The sequence below is a fragment of the Salvelinus sp. IW2-2015 genome, unplaced genomic scaffold, assembly GCF_002910315.2.
Source record: "Salvelinus sp. IW2-2015 unplaced genomic scaffold, ASM291031v2 Un_scaffold6578, whole genome shotgun sequence".
In the NCBI taxonomy this organism is placed as follows: domain Eukaryota; kingdom Metazoa; phylum Chordata; class Actinopteri; order Salmoniformes; family Salmonidae; genus Salvelinus; species Salvelinus sp. IW2-2015.
In genome coordinates, this window is record NW_019947840.1 from 34,558 (window position 1) to 40,120 (window position 5,563).

At 45.3% G+C, this 5,563-nt stretch overlaps 1 pseudogene; it reads right to left on the reverse strand.

Annotated features, from left to right (window-relative positions):
* The window catches only part of LOC112078959 (fer-1-like protein 6), a 30,037-nt pseudogene extending 24,916 nt beyond the window's left edge, over positions 1 to 5,121 (reverse strand).
* Between the last annotated feature and the right edge of the window lie 442 nt (positions 5,122 to 5,563).

Below are 5,563 nucleotides of genomic sequence, written 5' to 3' on the forward strand. Positions count from 1 at the left end.
GTTGGTCTATTTGAACCGATAGGCATATCGTGAACGTCAGAGAAGGGGGTGTTGGTCTATTTGTAAACCGAAGGCATATCGGTGAACGTCAGAGAAGGGGTGTGTGGTCTGTTTTGAAACGTAGGCATATCGTAACGTTCCAGAGAGGGGGGTGTTGGTCTGTGAAACGAGTGCAATATCGTAAAGTCAGAGAAGGGGGTGGTTGGTCTTGTTGAAACGAAGCATATCGTAACGTCAGAGAAGGGGGTGTTGGTCTGTTGAAACGAAGGCATATCGGTAACGTCAGGAGAAGGGGTGTTGGTCTTGTTGAAACGAGGCATATCGTACGTCAGGAGAGGGGGTGTTGGTCTGTTGAACGAAGGCATATCGTAACGTCAGAGAAGGGGGTGTTGGTCTGTTGAAACGAGGCATATCGTAACGTCAGAGAAGGGGGTGTTGGTCTGTTGAAACGAGGCAGTATTCTAACGTCAGAGAGAGGGGGTGTGGTCTGTTGAAACGAAGGCATATCGTAACGTCAGAGAGGGGGGTGTTGGTTTGTTGAAACGAAGGCATATCGTAACGTCAGAGAAGGGGGTGTTGGTCTGTTTGAACGAAGGCATATCGTAACGTCAGAGAAGGGGGTGTGGGTCTGTTGTTAAACGAAGGCATATCGTAACGTCAGAGAAGGGGTGTGGTCTGTTGAAACGAAGGCATATCGTAACGTCAGAGAAGGGGTGTTGTCTGTTGAAACGAAGGCATATCGTAACGTCAGAGGGGGGTGGTTGGTCTGTTGAAACGAGGCATATCGTAACGTCAGAGAGGGGGGTGTTGGTCTGTTGAAACGAAGGATATCGTAACGTCAGAGAGGGGGGTGTTGGTTGTTGAAACGAAGGCATATCGTAACGTCAGAGAGGGGGTGTTGGTCTGTTGAAACGAGGCATATCGTAACGTCAGAGAAGGGGGTGTTGGTCTGTTGAAACGAAGGCATATCGTAACGTCAGAGAGGGGGTGTTGGTCTGTTGAAACGAAGGCATATCGTAACGTCAGAGAAGGGGGTGTTGGTCTTTCTGTTGAAACGAAGGCATATCCGTAACGTAGAGAAGGGGGTGTTGGTCTGTTGAAAGCAAGGCATATCGTAAGCGTCAGAGAAGGGGTGTAGTCTGTTGAAACGAAGGCCATATCGTAACGTCAGAGAAGGGGTTTGTGTTGAAGTGGCATATCGTTAGAAGTTTTCTGAACGGAAGATAGTACGAAACGGTGTTTGAAAGGCATACGTAACGTCAAGAAGGGGTGTTGTTGTGTGTGAAAACGAAGGCATATCGTAAGCGTCAAAGAGAAGGGGTGTTGGTTTTGTTGAACGAAGGCATATCGTAACGTTCGAGAAGTGGGGTGTTGGTTGTTTGAACGAAAGGCATGTAACGTCAGAGAAAGGGGGGGTTGTGTCTGTTTAAAACGAAAGGCATATCGTATACTGTAAGAAGGGGGTGTTTGGTTTGTTGAAACGAAGGCATATCGTAACGTCAGAAATGGGGTGTTGGTTTGTTGAAACGAAGGCATATCGACCAGATTTGTGGTGACCGGGCTCGACTCGAGAAGGAGGTGTTGGTTTGTTGAAACGAAGCATATCGTAATCGTCAGAGAGGCGGGGTGTGGTCTGTTAAAACGAAGGCATATCGTAACGTCAGAGAAGGGTGTGTGTTTTGAACGAGGAATCGTCCAAGGGTTTGTTGTTTGAACGGTATTCGTAAACGTCAGAGAAGGGGTGTTTGGTTGTTGAAACGACAGGCATATCGTAACGTAGAAGAGGGGTTGTTGGTCTGTGACTAACGAACATAATGTATACTACAGAGAAGTGGGTGTTGGTCTTTTAAGAAACGAAGGCATATCGTAAACGTCAAGAAGGGGTGTTGGGTTTGTTGAAACGAAGGCATATGTCGTAACGTCAGAGAAGCGGTGGCTGTTGAACACATTGTCGTCAGGTGTTGCTTGAAACGAGAGCCATATCGAACGTCAGAGAGGCGGGTGTTGTTAAAAAAGTATGTTACGTCAGAAAGTGGTTGTGTGAAACGAAGCATATCGTAACGCAGTAGAAGGGGGTTTGGCTTGTTGAAACGAAGGCCATATGTAACGTCCAGAGAGGGGGTGTGTGTCCTGTTGAAACGAAGCATATCGTATACTCCAGGAGAGGGGTGTTCGTCTGTTTGAAACGATAGGCATATCGTAATCAGAAGAGGGGGGTGTTGGTCTTGTTGAAACGAAGGCATAATCTGAACGTCAGAGAAGGGGGTTGTTGTCTGTTGAAACCGATAGGCATATCGTAACTAGAGAAGGGGTGTGGTTGGAAAAATGTCTAGATGTGTCTATATACGAAGCATATCTGTAACGTCAGAGAATGGGGTGTTGTCTGTTTGAAACGAAGGCATCATCGTAAACGTCAGAAGAGGGTTGGGGTGTGGTTTGTGAAACAAGGCATATTGTACGTCAGAAGAAGGGGTGTTGTCTGTTTGAATACGAAGGCATATCCGTATGGAACGTCAGAGAAGGGGTGTTGGTTGTTGAAACGAAGGCATATCGTAACGTCCAGAGATAGGGGTGTTGGTCTGTTGAAACGAAGGCATATCGAGTTCGAATTTGTGTGAACGAAGATACGAGCAGGAAGGGGGTGTTGGTCTGTTGAAACGAAGGCAGTATCGGTAACGTTCAGAGAAGGGGTGTTGGTCTTGTTGAAACGAAGTATTTACTCCAAGGTGTTGTCGTTGAAACGATGCATCAGAGAGGGGGTGTTGGTCTGTTGAAACGAAGGCATAATTCAGTGAACGTCAGAGAGGGGTGTTGGTCTGTTAAACGAAGGCTATCGTAACGTCAGAGAGGGGTGTTGGTTCTGTTGAAAACGAAGGCATATCGTTAACGCTCAGAGAAGGGGGTGTTGGTCTGTTGAAACGAAGGCATATCGTAACGTCAGAGAGGGGTGTGGTCTGTTGAGAAACAAGGCATATCGTAACGTCGAGGAGGGGGTGGTTGGTTCTGTTGAAACGAAGGCATATGTAACGTCAGAGAAGGGGGTGTTGGTCTGTTGAAACGAAGGCATATCGTACGTCAGAGAAGGGGTGTGTTTTGCTACCAGAGCGTCGTCATCATACACTCGATGACGATTGCACGGTGGCTCCTGCCTCCAGGTGCGCTAGGTCTCCATGCAGCGTGACCCAAGGTGTCAAACAACTACTCTAGGTTGCCAAGGTCGGGAGAGTTAACCGTTGCTGGCATCTATGATCTACAAGAAGGTACAGTGCAGAGCACTTAGAACCAGACCTGAGGTTCAGAGGTAGAACTGTGCGTGCACCGAGATTGGGAAGGATAGGGATAGAACGTCTGTCTGTCTGTCTGTCTGTCTATCCGCCCGTCCGTCCGTATCTCTCTATCTATCTATCGTACCTCTATATTCCAGATGTACAGGTAGGTTGCCAGGTAGAAGCTGCTCCTCAGTGGCGCCCCCATTGGGCTCAAACCCTCCAGGCAGGTTATCCAGCATATGAGAGGAGTCTCTGGAGCTGCCCAGCCACAGGTACACGTCCAGTTTGGCCTGAATTGACCAGCCTGCTACACGCTTCCCTGGTGGCTGGGGCAGTAAAGGAGAGGACATCACAAGACTGGCACTCTATTTACTATATAGTGTAGTACATTTGGACTGAACTGACCAGCCAGCTACAGTCTTCCCTGGTGGCTGGGGCAGAAAAGGAGAGGACATCAAACTGTGCACCCTAATCCCTATATAGAACACTACTTTAGTGCCTGTGAAAATCACTTCTCTCACTACTGGTATATAGTACCAGTCAAAAGTTTGGAAACACCTACTAATTCTAGGGTTTTTCTTTATTTTTACTATTTTCTACATTGTGTAATAATAGTGAAGACATCAAAACCATGAAATAACACATATGGAATTATGTAGTAACCCAAAAAAGTTAAACAAATCAAAATCTATTTTATATTTGAGATTCTTCAAATAGCCACCATGATGACAGCTTTGCGCACTCTTGACATTCTCTCAACCAGCTTCACCTGGAATGCTGTTCTTGCCTTAATATGGACTTGGTCTTTTAGCAAATAGGGCTGTCTTCTGTATACCACCCCTACCTTGTGACAGCACAACTGATCAGCTCAAATGCATTAAGAAGAAAAGAAATTAGACAAATTCACTTTTAAGAAGGCACAATGCATTCCAGGTGACTACCTCGTGAAGCTGGTTGAGAGAATGCCAAGAGTGTGTAAAGCTGTCATCAAGGCAAAGGGTGACTACTTTGAAAAATCTCAAATCTCAAATATATTTTGATTTGTTTAACATCGTTTTGATATCTTTAGTATTATTCTACAATGTACAAAATAGTAAATATAAAGAAAAACCCTGGAATGAGTAGGTGTATCCAAAACCTCTGACTGGTACTGTATAAAACCCATGAATTAAAATGTAAATGAGCTATATTATAAGGACATCTACAGTACACTCTCTACTCATCCTGTTTGTGAAAATGATGAGTTTAAGCACAGCCCAAAAATAATTGGAGAGGTGCTGGAAACAGGAACAGCCATGACTGCTGTGAGTCTCTTTACCTTCAAGAATAAAGTCTGGATCTTGCCACAGTCTTTGCCTCTCTCCTCAGGGCTGGCAGAGTAGATCAGGTCACGGGCAGAGATGCGGGCATACGCCACACGCTTGTTGTTACTCAGCATCCACACAAACACATCTGGGATGGTATGCTGGGGCTAATGGAGAGAGATAGGAGAGAAACCAACTCAGTGTCATCTCTGGGATACACACGGTCAATATGCTACTCACACACACAGACACACCTCTTCCACTAGGAATCTCAGTTTCTGTGTGAGTTTTAGGGCCTCCTGCAACATCTCCTTCATACTGCGAGCCTTCCTCTTCCCCTCCGAGATGGTTTCTGCCTTTCCAACCATACTCTCCTGTAGGAGGGACATCATCATCATCATCACCATCATCATCATCACCATTATCATCATAATCAACCACCATCATCACCACCATCATCATCACCATCATCATCATCACCATTATCACCACCACCATCATCGCCACCATCATCACCACCATTATCACCACCATCATCACCACCATCATCATCATAATCACCACCACCAGGTACTAACTATGGACTTCTAGTATAATTACCAATACATGGTTTAGAAGACGGTTACTAACATTGGACATCAGTAATTACCATTACATGGTTTAGACCAGGGTAACTACGACTCTAGTAATACCATTACATGGTTTAGACAGGTACTAACCATGACTCTAGTAATACCACCATAACGACTAATCGGACTCTTAACAGACAGTAAGACGGTACTAACATGGACTCTATAATACCATTACATGGTTTGACAGGGTACTAACATGACTCTACGTAATACCATACGGTTTAGACAGAGGGACTAACATGAACTTCAGTAATACCCATTTAACAATGGTTTAGAACAGGAAACAGCTATATTACATGGTTCAGTACTATGGACTCTAGATAATACCATTACATTGGTTTAACAGTGTACTAACATG